General features: G+C 41.0%; 1 protein-coding gene across 1 annotated transcript in view; it reads right to left on the reverse strand.

The window, feature by feature from the left end:
* Positions 1-14,207, reverse strand: part of NPR2 (natriuretic peptide receptor 2) — a 2,072,492-nt gene that overhangs the window by 796,251 nt on the left and 1,262,034 nt on the right. The window lies entirely within an intron of this gene.

A 14,207-nucleotide genomic window follows, 5' to 3' on the forward strand; every position in this document is an offset into this window, starting at 1 on the left:
TGATTCTAAGCATGTTTTGCTATGCAGTATCTGTCATACTCAAATTTAGATATATAATGCATACATCAGCTGACAGAAGACAATAACTGCTCATCAAGTTTGTCCAAACAATGCAAGCAGTATCCTTAGCCAGTCTACTCCTGTTAACCATTCTACAACCACTTCTCATTTCTAGTACTCCCCAACCACTTCTCATTTCTAGTACTCCCCACCCATCTACCCAAACCCCTTTAAAACTGTAAAGTAAAACTGTGTAATTCAATCTATCGCTCCTTGTGAAAATCTAAATTCATGTAATTATCTCAGTCAGCTTTAATCTTATAACACAGCAACACAGAACTATCACTAGTTTTATTGCATGCTTTACCATGATTGTTTTGTATACCGGCATATAGTAAATATGTCTTTATATATTTCAGATTCTTATCTGTCCTATGAGAAGTGGGAATTTTATATTTATGGAGATATGGGTTTTTGTACCCATGCAAAAAGAATTCAGTCTCAGCCTTCCATCAGTTAAAAGATTAGTAGCAATGTAAACATAGACTGAGAGAGGTCATGTATCCGCACTCTATATATTTTGGAAATAACTTGCTTATTTCCAGCTAAATTGCTGACTCTTTATAATGTTAAATGTGATAAAATCCTTGTACAAGTAAAGCAGGTTTTTGGCTTACTTCTTAATGTGAATTTTCTTACATTTACACTACTTAGTGCACAGAATACTATAAATTCCATACTGACATTAAGCTACATTGAAGGAGAAGTGCTGAGTGTGGTCTGCCATTGATCCATTTGTGGTACAGTGGAGCTCTATTCTGGAAGTTGCAATATATTTATGAAAATCATTGCTGTACCTCTGTGCCCTGTCTAAGTAATGTAAATGAAAGAAAATTCACCTTAAGAAATAAGCCAAAAAAAAACTGCATTACTTGTACAGTGTAAAAGGATTTTATCACATTTAACATTATAAAGAGTCAGCAATTCAGCTGGAAATAAGCAAATTATTTCCAAAAGATATACAGTGTGGATACATGGCCTCATGTATTTGGACAGCTCCCTAAATATCAACACTGTCCCTCCTAATCTTTTCTGACAAAAGCTACATTACAACCCTGAAGTTAACAACATTTATAGCTGCCATGTTGTCTTGCACAATGTCACAGTGTAATAATTCAGTAGGATTCTTCAAGGTGGCTAAAAGTAAAACATACTAGTAAAATAAAAGATGTAGCAAAGGAGCAAACCTAGGCAGAGTAACGTCATGCACATCAACAGGATAAAATCTGCAATGGCTAGTTAGATAGATCCATTAACAAAGCGTTCCGTAAAAGTCCAAAAACATTTATTCTTAATACAAAGTAGGTAAGAATAAACATCTAGGTTTTTCCTTGCACAGAGCATCAGAAATAAATGAATGAGAGTCCTAGCAGACAGTTACAGAATAAAGTAAATCTTTACAAATGATATCAGATGTGCAGCTGACAGCTTGACTAGTGATACACACATTCTTCACCAAAAACACAGAAGACAGTAAAGGGGAAGAAAAAGAGTCTGTCTGTATCTTTACAACTATTTCATATACAAATGATACAATATCTCTCTCTCTCTCTCTCTTTCTCTCTCTCTCTATATATATATATGTATGTATATATATATATATATATGTAGCTATATATATATATATATGTAGCTATTGCTCCGTAGAAAGCAGGGGCACATTTAAAAAATGTCATCTGATATGTCTATATACAAGATAAGAAATATTTAAGGACATAAACTCACTCCTACTCTAGATTACAGTGGTCACCAATTAACGGGTGTGACTCTGAACATTATATTGTGATATATCTAAAAGTGACAAAGAGGTCCAGATGAAAAAGTTGGATGTAACTCAACAGTGTCCTGCAACTATTCCAGTGAAAAACAACAATTATAAGGCCTCACTTAGCTCAATGCTGTGCATTCAAAGCTCTTCCTCTACTTTTCAAATGACTTCTTTCTTCTGAATTGCATAACCCACCACAAAATAGTTTCCTAGGCTTTCTGCTTAATGCCAGGATGTTTTGTTCATACACCCACAAATGTGTGTCTTCCCTACAGTTAAACTCCAAAAAAAGCAAAAATATAAGTAGCCCAAAAGGTAGCCCGCTTGCCTTTGGTGATGGAAAATCAGAAGTCTATGGGTTCCTGAAAGCTGACATGCCGAAAGAATGAAAACACTGCTCACAATTCAGAAGGATGAAAAATATAATTTTAGTTGTTTGCAATGGGGGAGGGCAAACCACCCAATATGTAGCCCCAATGAAGTGGATAAGCCCCCTCAACTTGTATATACCAACTCCATAGTTGCATCAACTTGAAGAAGGGGAAAAGCTCCCAAAACATGCAAATTAATGCTTGCTCAGACTTTGCAATCACACCAGTAGTGACATCTTGTGGGAAACAATGTTTACCATTATGCTTTTTGTCTTGTTTTTTTTTTTTTTAAATAGCTACAGTCTCTCAAGAAATCTCACCTTCAGCAAGTGTAGAGAAGAAGTAATTTTCCCACCACAGGTGCTTGTTATTCATTTTCCAATACTAACAGTGTCATGCAGCTTGTGTGTGTGAGTGTGAGTGTGTGTCTGTGTGTGTGGAGGAGAGGGGGCTGCACTCCTGAGTGAACTGAGGTCTCATCTGACTGTGCTGGTGGTTTTTCAGTTGTAAAGGATCTGACAGCATTTATCAATAAGAGTATGGGTTTAATTAAATTTATTTCAACAACCAAAGAAAACAGCAACATTACACACTACAATGTTTCTTCATAAGAGGTACTATCAGAACACATTTTTTTCAATATTCCATAACTTTTTCTATAATTCTTTTGCATAATGCATTATCCAAAAATATAAACACCCAACAAAGTATATCAGCAGGCAGCCCATACACAAGGCAAGATATATTATATTTTTTGTGTTACAGGTTGCAGTCCCATTTACCAAATATTTGTTTCTACTCACTGGGTACATGAAACTATCTGCCATTCTCTTTTAGTTAAATTATGTTTATAACCTTTCTTTGTTCTTTATAATATAACCTTTTATTTCAAATTCACCACCTTTCTATATCCAAAATATGGTGCATCCAAATACTCTTTTTGAACTGTGTCCTTTAAACCTTGTAAAATATATTCATTTTTCATAATGATCTCCTGTATTCTCTTGGAATGAGCATTATATGCATGCATAAATCTAACACACTTATTAGCTTTTTTACTTGACCCACTTTTGCTCCCCTATTACTTGTAAATGTTTGGACATGTTCTATCATTTCTTTTTTCTTTAATTGATTTATACTGTCATTCAACCTCTTCGTCATGATATCTCCTAGATAAAATGAGATTCTTGAGCTCAAGTAATAAGTTATTCCTAATTTTATCTTTGGTATTCAAGATAGTTACCTTGCCATCAGGCTCTTACAGATTTTAGGAAACAAACAGTGGATGCACACTAGATCTATGTAAAAATGTGTTTATTTTTTTATATCTTTTCTGTATGTTGTGGTAGCTAGTTCTCCATTACTTGACTTAATTAAAGTAATGTCCAAGAAATGCATTTCTTCTATGGACAACAATGACTTAAAGGTCAGAAAGTCTACTGTGTTACTTAAAAAATCAGTAAATAAATTAAAATCTGTAGGGTCACCTTCCCATAAAAGAAGGATGTTGTCCACAAAACATTTTGTAAAGCAGGACACTATCTTAAAAATAAAATCTAAAAAATAAATTGCTGTTCATACTGATGACTACATTAGCAAACAGGTTGGAGGGGACAGATCAACAAAATTGCTGTATGTAGACAATGTCGCATTACAGGCAGACTCTGAGCAAGAACTTCAGCAAAGAACAGAGGAATGGAATACAAAACTGAAAGTGCATGTGATGAAACTGAGTACAGATAAAAAGCTATCATGTCAGCAAACAGGGAAATCAGAAGAAGGTGAAAATTGCAATAGAAGGGAAATAGTGGAACAGGTACAGCTTCCAGTATCTGGGAGGGATGGTTGAGAAGAAGGAAAGTCTAACTGAGGGGGTCAAAGCTGGAATCAGAGGGGCTGCAGCCAACTGGCACAGAGTATCAGGAGTAGTATATGACAGGAAAATGCTAAAGAAGCTGAGATGTAAGGTCTACAAACAGTAATGATATCAGCACTAGTGTACGGTACAGAAACCCAGGCAGTAAAGGCAGAACAGTTGAAGAAGCTACAGGTGATGCAGATCAGGTGCCTGAGATGGGTGGTAGGATACCCACTGTGGGGCAGAAGAAGAAACGAGGACATAAGGGTAGAAGCCAAAGTAGCTCCAATTGCAGAAAAAGGTAAAAGTGAATAGATTGTAGTGGTTTGGGCATATATGCAGAAAAGTAGAAGACAATCTGGTGAAGAAGATTTGGGACAGTCAGAAAGAAGGCAAGAGGAAACAAGGACATCCAGCAAAGAGTTGAATAGATTGTATAGAGAAAACCTGTGACATTTAGGCATGAGTGTCAAAGAAGGAAGAACAGTGACATTGAACAGAAAGAGAGAAGGTAACAGTTAACATGACACCCTGACCTCATGTAGAAAAATGGGAAAAAGAGGGTTGATGATGAAGAAATGATAAACCATGGCATATGGGATCATACGCCTTTATGATATCCAATTTCCATAATAGTCCACCTTCACCCCTAACTGAATCTGTTTCACATATTTATTTGCTAACTTTGATACTGCTGACAGTCCTGGACCATTAGTAGTAATGCCCTGTATTTAACCAGGTATATATTTAAGTGTTTGAGATTGCATTATTTTTTCTTTCATATGTGCCAACATTTTGCAATCACAATTCAACAATGACATTGGTCTCCAATTATTCAAAGCTTAGAGCCAAAGCAGTGATCACAAAGAAAAGTGGGTGCACCTCAAGAGACCTATTTATTAAATACTATTAACAATTTCTTATTTTTGCTATTCTTCAAATTCTGTAATAAAAAAGGAACACCAGCTTCTTCTGGATCTGAATGTATATTGACATTTTAAGGCTAATACCAACTGGAATAAAGTAAAAGGTTTATCTAATACTTGCCACTTCATGTCAGACTTAACATGTATTTCCATATCCCTATACTCTCTTGTACTACATTTTGTTTATGAAAAAAATTGTACTTGGGCCATAATATCAATAACACATATCACATACTGTCCAACATGTTTTACAGGAGCCATCTCTAAATTAACCACATGACTGTATTTTTTTAGAGACTTTAACCTCAACCGGCAAAACATCATATGCCCTACCCTTTTTCCAATACATTAACTGATGTAACTAGTGCCTTGCCTTCTTATCACAATACTTCCTTAACTGGGCAATACAGCAAACATTTCTTTCTCTTTTGCAAAGGCTTTAATTTATGCATACATTAATCTGCCATACTCATCTAATTATTTTTTCCCTTTATGTGTCCTCCACTTCTATTCTATAACTGACTTCTTTCTTGGGCCAATATTGCAATTCCATCCAAATTTTATAAGCAAACTTTACTCCTATATAATCTTGACAAACTATGATTAAATAAACTGATACCTTATGTTTCTCATATAAATCTTCTCTAAGCCACAAATATCCCAGGACCTTCTTATTCACATGTCTTGTTATTCTCCAGACTTAATGCTTATGCATTATTGTCAGAAAAAGAAGTTATGTCTTAATGTTCCATTTGTGTTGTTCATCTTCTTTCATTAATCACTGATGGGTTCAGTTCCAAGCCCTCAGAACCGAGTCAGCCTATTACCAAGCTCATGCCAGCCACAAACTCTTGAGGAAAGCTTCTACCCACAATGCCCTTCTCCCCATTGCCTCAGATTGAGTTTGCCCATGACAGACCAGGAAAGCAGAGGTTCCTTCTGCGCAAATGCCTTAAGATACCACTTGGACCTCAAGTATTCCCAGGTGCCTTTGGAGGGGGAAGGAGGGTGGGAAGTGATGAATGAAAGAAGATGAACAACACAGATGGAATGTTATGGTAAGACATAACTTTTTTATCAGATGTTGTTAATCTTCTTTCCATTCATCACTGATGGGACAGAGTCCCAAGCTACTTTGAGACACATTGGCGGCCCTTATGGAAAAACATTCCTGTGTACCATTGAGCTGAAGACAGCTCTTCCTCTGGAGACCACATCAAATTTGTAATGATTGATAAAAGTGTGGGGTTTAGCCCAAGTGGCTGCTGTGGAAATGTCATCCATAGAAGTCCTTGAGTGGAAAGCTACAGATGGTGCCATAGATCTAGAGGAATGGGCTTTAACCAGTGGCACAGGTTCTTTTGTGAAGAGTAAGAGAAGCATATACAGTCCCTTAACAGTTTCGATAAAGTAACCTTGGATACAGAATTTCCCATTCTAGATCCAGAAAAGGAAATGAAAAGCTGGTCAGACTTACGCATAATTTTGGTTCTGTCTAAATGAAATCTCAGTTGTCTGTGCACATCCAAGGAGTGCAGGCAGTACTCTCCTTTATTAGAGAAATTCGGAAAGAACACCGGTAGGTCAATTGACTGACTGATGGAGACAGAAACAACCTTGGGGAGGAAAGATGGATTAATTCGGAATGAAACTCTGTCCTTGTGAAAAACCAAATAGGGCCTTTTGATGCACAGTGCCTGTAGCTCCGAAACCCACCTGGCTGATGTAATGGCTACCAAAAACAAGGATTTCCAAGACAAAAATTTGAGGTCACACTTCGCTGCAGGTTCAAAGGGGGGTTGCGTCAAAGACTGAAGAACTATCGTGAGGTTTCATGGCTCTACAGGCTGTCTGACAGGGGGCCTGATGCATGAAACTCCTTTGAGAAAGGTTTTACATAAACGTAGTGAGATAAGAGGTGTACCGTCCAGCCCATTATGGTAATTCAAAATTGCAGCCAAATGTACTCGTATGGTTGAGGCTGCAGCACCCTCCTCAAAAAACTTAGACAAGTATTGCAAAACTGCTGTGACCAGAGCTGGATACAGATCTAGCATGTTATCCTTTGACCAGAGAGAGAACTTTTTCCATTTGTCTTGATACAGTCATCTGGTGGATGGTTTATGAGAGGCCAGCATAATATCCCAAACAGGTGAGGTGAGATAAGCCTGCCTGGCAATTAACGGAAGTGGAGAAACCAAGCTGTCAGCTTGAGACTGGACAGATTCAGGTGGCTCAACCCTTGGGGGTGAGCAGTCAGGTCTGAAAGAGGGTCCAGAATCCACAGCGGGCATACCAGATGAGGCCGAAGGAAGGGGAACCAAACTTGTCAAGGCCAAAAGGGGGCTATGCGGATCACTTTGCATTTCAACTGATGAGCTTTCTTTAGGAAATGTGGGATCAGAGGAATGGGGGGATAAGCATAAAGAAGTCTCATGGGCCAATCGTGAATCAGAGCATCCCTCAGGGACTCACCCTTTGGGGGGAATAGGGAAAAATAGCTGCTGCACTTGTTGTTCGATGGCGAGGTGCAAAGGTCACAGCATGGCTGGCACCAGTGGCTGAAAATTTCTGCAGCCACATCAGGATTGAGGGACCACTCGTGGAGCAAGAGAATACATCTGCTCAATTTGTCCGCAATCACATTGGAACTCCCTGGGATGTGCATTACTATAAGAAAGCAGTTGGAAGCTATCTCCCACTTCCAAATTCTCATGGCCTCTCGACACAAGGGGATAGGACTTGGTTCCCCCTTGCTTGTTGATAAACCAGCTACTGACATGTTGTCTGACTGAATTGTAATTGTCCCAGAAGGAAGAACTGGATGAAATGTCTGCAATGTTGGCCTCCACAGTAGACCATGTGCCTTGGACCATCTTTCCCTGGAAATGCCCCCCCCCACCCAATCAGGGAAGCATCCATGGTCACAATGGCCTTAGGCTGAGGGGACTGGAAAGGGCGAGACTAAAGTTGTGTGTCTCACCTCATCCACCACAGAAGGTCCTGTTTGCAGGAGTTGGTTATCTGGATCTGCAAATGTAGAGGGTGGTGATTCGGGAATCACTGAGAAAGAAGAAGCCATTGGAGAATTTGCCTGTGCAAGAGGCACTATCGGGATTGAAGCTGCCATGGATCCTACGGCCTGAAGAACTTCTTTCGCTGAGACCGACAGGTGTTGAAGACTGCTCCAATAAATTCTATCTGCTGAGTAAGGACCAGGTTTGACTTTTCTCAGTGCACAGTTATCCCCCAAATCTCCACCAGAGAAAGTGAGTATTGTAGGGCTGTTACCAGAAGATGCTTGGTGAGGGTGGTGAGGAACCAATCATCCAAATATGGAAACACCCGGAAACCTTGCAGTCTTAAGTGAGCTGTGACCACTGCCATGCACTTTGTGAACACTCGGGGGGCTATAGCGAGATCGAACTGCAGGGCACAAAACTGGTAATGATTGGCTCCTAGCCAGAAGTGAAGCAGACTCCTGAAGCGCTTGTCCATTTTGATATGGTAATATGTATCCCAGAGATCTATCAAGCACATCCAATCACCCTCCCTCAGAAAAGGGAGGATGGATTGAACAATGTCCATTTGGAATTTTGTTTGGGTGACAGACTTGTTCAATGTGCTGAGATCCAAAATGGGTCTCCAATCCCCTGTCTTTTTTGGGCACCAAAAAGAATCTTGAGTAAAATCTGGATCTGCATTGGTCTAGTGGGACTGGTTGGGTGACTCATTTTTGGCATAGCTTTTCTATTTCTGAAGCTGCTTCTTCCCTATTACTAGGTAGAACATCGGGACGTTTTGTTGGAAGTTTTGGATAAGAAATAAGGTGTCTAGTGTAACCTATGGTAATAATACTCTGCACTCAATGATCGGTGGTAATAGAGTGCCAGGCAGCTTGGTGCAGAGAGAAACGACCCCTGACTGCTTCCAGAGGCAAGCAATCAGGCAGCTCTTCAGGAGCGCTGGTAAGACTGCCCAGAGAATGAGTCTCTGGAGCCTTGGTTATGTGGATCCCCTCTGCCTTTATAGAGGTGTCTTCTGGAGTTGTTACCCCCTCTGCCTCTGGGGGTATCATCACAATGTGCGGCACGGATAGGACTCCGAGATTTTTTATGCCACATCTTCCCACTCCTCTGGTTCCTGGAAAAGGAGCACTGAGGACTGGAAAAAAAAAGGCTTAGGGCAAAAAGGGTCTTACCATCCTGCTCGCACCTGGCTACCGTGTCCTTCATTTTGGAACCAAAAAGGGAAGATGCCTTGATGGGAGCATTCAGAAAGGAAGAGTTGAAGGGATCTGTGAGGTCACAAATGCGCATCCAGGCATGATGCCTCATAACAATGCCTGAACCCGCAGCTCTAGCTGCTCCTTCAGTTGCATGGGAAAGCAACCTCATGGACGAGTTGCAGATTGATTCCAGGTTTGCAAGCTGTGAGGCAACTTTGTTCCGTAACTCATCAGACACCTGTCCTTCGAGTATTCCAGAGAGTTCTGAGATCAAGTCTCTTTGGAGTCTGGTAAAATGTGCCAAATAGTTCAGGGACTGTATGGCAAGGGTCGCTGATGCAAATACTCGCTTCCCCAATCTGTCCATGGCACGGGACTCCCTGTTCGGTCGATGGACAGCAGGACTCTCTTCAGCCAGATCCTTTTAAATGACCACTGCCACCACCATAGCATCAACTGGTAACCCTCTGGACCAGTGGGGGTTCTCCTCAGGAGGGGAAAGAATTTTGTCAGTTCTCTGAGGGATCGCCTCAATAGAGTCAGGGTTCTTCCATGCACGTTGCACAACAAGCTGGACTAGCTCGTTGGCAGGCGGGGTCAGCCATGAGGTAGATGGCTGAACAAAGACAGACTGCAGGAACAGGGACTCCTCAGAGGAAGGGTTGGAGGGCTTCCAGTCACCCCTCTGCTTTAACATTTCAAGGATGGGGGTGACCGTGGGGACTTTTCACCATCATCGTAATCCGTGTCTTCTGTTAAAGACTCCTCAGGTGAGTCAACTTACTTCCTTTTGCACAATCTCTTCCATGGGGGCTCCTCAGTGGGCATATCCAAGGAGGACTCAGAAAAGTGGGTACCCTGAACTGGGGTTTCCTGTGGCTTCCCTACCCGGTGTCCCATGGAGGTGGTCTGTGGCAGCTGTAGCTTAGGGGGAGAAAACTGGGCTTCCAACATCAGTGGAATGCTTCCGGAACCGAAAGCCCTCTCCATCACATGGAAAGCAGGTCCGCCCGAAGAGGGATGGGAGCCTGGAACTGAGAAGGACAACCTCGGAACCAAGGTCACACCCTGCTCCATAAAGCCCACTCCTGAAGATGGAGCCTCAAGCCGGATCTGCGCAGACGAGCCTACCGGCACTAAGGACAGAACCAAAGGACCACACAGAACTATGACACGAACAGAGGAGACCACTACCCAACCACGAGATTGATGAAGGACTGGTTCAAGAGGAATCAAAGACCAAAGTGACAGGCTTGGAGCATCAGTGTGGTCCACTACAGGTGCCGAGATGGGGGGTTCCAAGAAGGACGTTGGAGCAGTAGGCTTCAGAACCGGGATGGTCAAAGGAGGAGAATAGGATGGAGTCCGTGGAGAGGTCAACCCAAGTCCTGCCGGAAGATGGGTCTTGGAAGGCATGGGTATCCCCCTGGCTGCCAACAGGTGATCCACAAGATGCACCACATAAAGTTCAGAAAGGATCCTGGTGGATTTAGTGGATACTCCGGACAAGGAGTCAGGTTGCTCTAAGAATGGGCTATACAGTTGGCCTAAGAACGGGTCTATGGATGGGGAGTATCGGGTCTGTGGTGCATGATCTGCCAGCACCGATGTCTCCAGTTGAGAGACAGGAAGTAGTGGTGTCAAATCCAGTGCTGCTGTAATAGAGCTCAGTGATGAAGGGACACTCAGAGCTGAAACAGGAGGTTCAATCATCACTGCAGAGACTGGCATCGAAGGCATGCACTGTATTGAAATGGCCACAGATGCTGAAGTTGCAGTAGGCAAGTTGAGGTCTATAGTCAGTGCCAGAGGAAGCATCGAAGCCGGCGACGAAGCCGGCACCGATGTAGCAATAGTCAAAGTGCTCGGAGCAGACAAGAATGGTGTGGAGAAGGCAGGCTCATGCTCCGAGGATAACTTCTGAATTTTTGGATTCACAGGCTTACCCTGATCACCTGTGGGTGAAGGAGGAACCAAATGGGGCTTTTTCTTAACTCTCATAGGAGGGGTTGAGACCTCTGTCACAGAAAGGGCCTCTGAAAAGGGAGATTTTAGTAGTCCCTTCAAGATTAGTATATGCTTGCGCTCGTTTAGAGTGTGTTGGCTGAAATTCTGGCAAATCCAACAGGGAGGCTACACCGAAAGGTGGGGCACCCCCAAACAAACACAATCATCATGAGCATCGCTGTTAGGTAGTTTACCATTACACGATGTACAGTGTTGTAAACCAGATGTACCCTTCTTATCCGACATCTTGAGAAGTAATCACAACAATTCAAACGTCAAAAGAAAGAAACCCTAAATTCTTAAGACAGGAAAGATGTAAACACATGCAGAAAATATAAACAAATCCAATATCAAAAAACTCACCAGAAGAAAGAACAGAAAAGGAATCCCAATTATGGTATTCAAGGAATACCACAAGGGTAAAGAGAAAAGAGCCATACCAGCAATGGCACTGAAAAGGTTACCAAATGGTAGACAGAAAAATATCTAACACTGCTGTAATTTGAGAGGAATAAACTATAGTTCACAAAATTTTAGAAACAAACTAGTTTAGACACAAATCAAATAATTTTCCAAGAGCGTTGTGGGTAGAATCTTAGCTCGTGAGTTTTCGGCTGGTGCGAGCTTGGTAATAGGCCAGAACCGAACCCATCATTGATGAATGGAAAGATGATTAACAACACCAGATAATACATTTCCACACTATCTCCTTTTATGTTCAGCTGATGCAGTATTAGAAAAGATAAAATTCATTCTAGAAGCTAAATTCCCCTTTAAGTAAATAGGCCTTTTTGGATGCCTAGAACGTCTGTTTTTATTTATTAATGTCTTACAAAATCTAACACTGACATCTAACTGTTTTCCTTTTCTAGTCTTTCCCTCTAGCAAAGTGGAATTGAAATCCTAGCCCAGTATAGGAGCATATTCTATAGGAAACTGCATTTCAGTTTTTATCCTGTAGCAGATTCCTTCTCAAATGTGATTCTCACTGCTCAGTGATAGCGGTTCATGTCATTAAGGAGATTTCTCCCTTGATTACATAGGTGTGACTTTGTAGTTGTTATATTTAAGTTTACGAGGTTTGGGAGCTTGCCTTCCATATAGGTTGCGCAGAAAAATACTCAAGATATGATTTAGAATTTGTTGAGGTTTTTGAGTGTGTTTTTTTTTTTTTTTCCTGTGATCAATGTTTTGGGTATTTGGTGTTTTACTAGTAAAAACCAAAACCACTCAAAAGATACCAATACCAGCAGCAGAAAAAAATGACCCCAGTTGAGTGGAAAATTTTAATGACACAATCCACATAAACCATATAAAATCCATATACAAAAAGGAAATCCACACGAGCCACAAGAATGTCCAATTGCAAAGTAGGTGAAAATATCCAATTGCAAAATAGGTCACATGAACCACACGAATGTTCAATTGTAAAGTAAGTAAAAATGTCCAGTTGCAAAGTAGGTATTTGGTGTTTTGTTTATCCTTACTTGATAGTCACTCTTTTTTATGTAGTTGACCTTAGCTGATATAATCATTAGGGTACATCTACTGTTCTGTCAAAAATGTGATTATTAATGTGTTTTAAATTTCTATTTACAGTGCCATGTTACCTTCCAGGCCCCTAGTCCAGAATTACAGTTTGTATTTTATTTTCTCTAAACAATGCATGGCTTTACAATGCTTTAGTAATTCTGCCTGCACATCTTCCTGTTAAATTTGTACTTCTTGTCCAGACTTGCATATTACACTTTCTAGTTACATATAAATCACATGACTCAAAGTCTGACCATGGTGCACATGTATAATTTTCTCAAAGTTATGTACCATAGTTTGAAAAGTTGCTTCTTTCTGTAACCAAAGCAATAGATGAGAGACAAATGGTTCACACTGCCTACCTTAACACAATTTTTGACACAATACCCCACTCGGGCATTGTTGACAAACTCAGGTGGTTAGGTACAAACTCATATGTCACCAGGTGGATAGCCAAATGGCTCACAGACAGAACCCAGGAAGTTAGAACTGGGGAGTCTACCTCTACAAAGAGGCCAGTCACAAGTGGAGTCCCTCTGGAATCAATCCTTGGACTGTTTCTTTTTGGCATTTACTTTTCTGAAGTCAAGGCCAATGTCAGGGGTCTCTGGCTGACTACATTTACAGATGATTGCAAATTAGGAGATGTTATTGAATCCCACATTAGCACAAATGTTCTCCAGGAGGGGATGACACAGACAAACAACTGGTGTCAGAGCCATGGACTACAGCTAAATGCCAAGAAATGCATAATAGTATCCTTTGGGAAGACATCCATCTCTGGTAACTATCATATTGACAACACGTTCCTTAGAGTTGAACCAATAGTCAAGGACTTAGGGACACACATAGATAGTAATGTAGCCTTTGACTATCACATGTCTACATTAGTGAGGAAATCCTTTCATGTTGGGCAACTTATAAATAAAGGTATGGCATCTAAGTCCAAGGATGTCATTTTTCCACTGTATTTGGTATTAATCAGACCCATCATTGAGTACAATGCTCCCTTTGGTGTGTACCTAACCAGGCATATCCACCAACAGGAATGTCCACAGAGGTTTCTTACTAAAAGAATACAGTGTGCAAGTAAAATATCTTATGCAGATCGCCTCAAAGCCCTATCCCTGTATTCTGTCTCCTACAGGCTTTTGAGAGGAGATCTATGCCTGGCATACAGGGCAGTGTCAGTTATTGACCTCCTGCATATCCACAAAACAAACAGCACCAGATGTATCCATTCTAAAGACTTAAACCTTGCCTGTGTTATAAATAGTACCTGCTAGAGAGGCAGGTATGTATCCCACAGACTACCGTGTCAATGGAATAGTCTCCCCATCCTTGTGAAGCAGAGTTCCTCCTTAACCCAATTCAAGTACAACTTGGACAATTGGATAGGGAACAGGAAATTCATCCCTGGTTTGGCACCTGTGTCTCTAATGGACACAGTCAACCT

The sequence above is a fragment of the Protopterus annectens genome, chromosome 1.part1, assembly GCF_019279795.1.
Source record: "Protopterus annectens isolate FY-2018-M chromosome 1.part1, PAN1.0, whole genome shotgun sequence".
Classification (NCBI taxonomy): Eukaryota; Metazoa; Chordata; order Ceratodontiformes; family Protopteridae; genus Protopterus; species Protopterus annectens.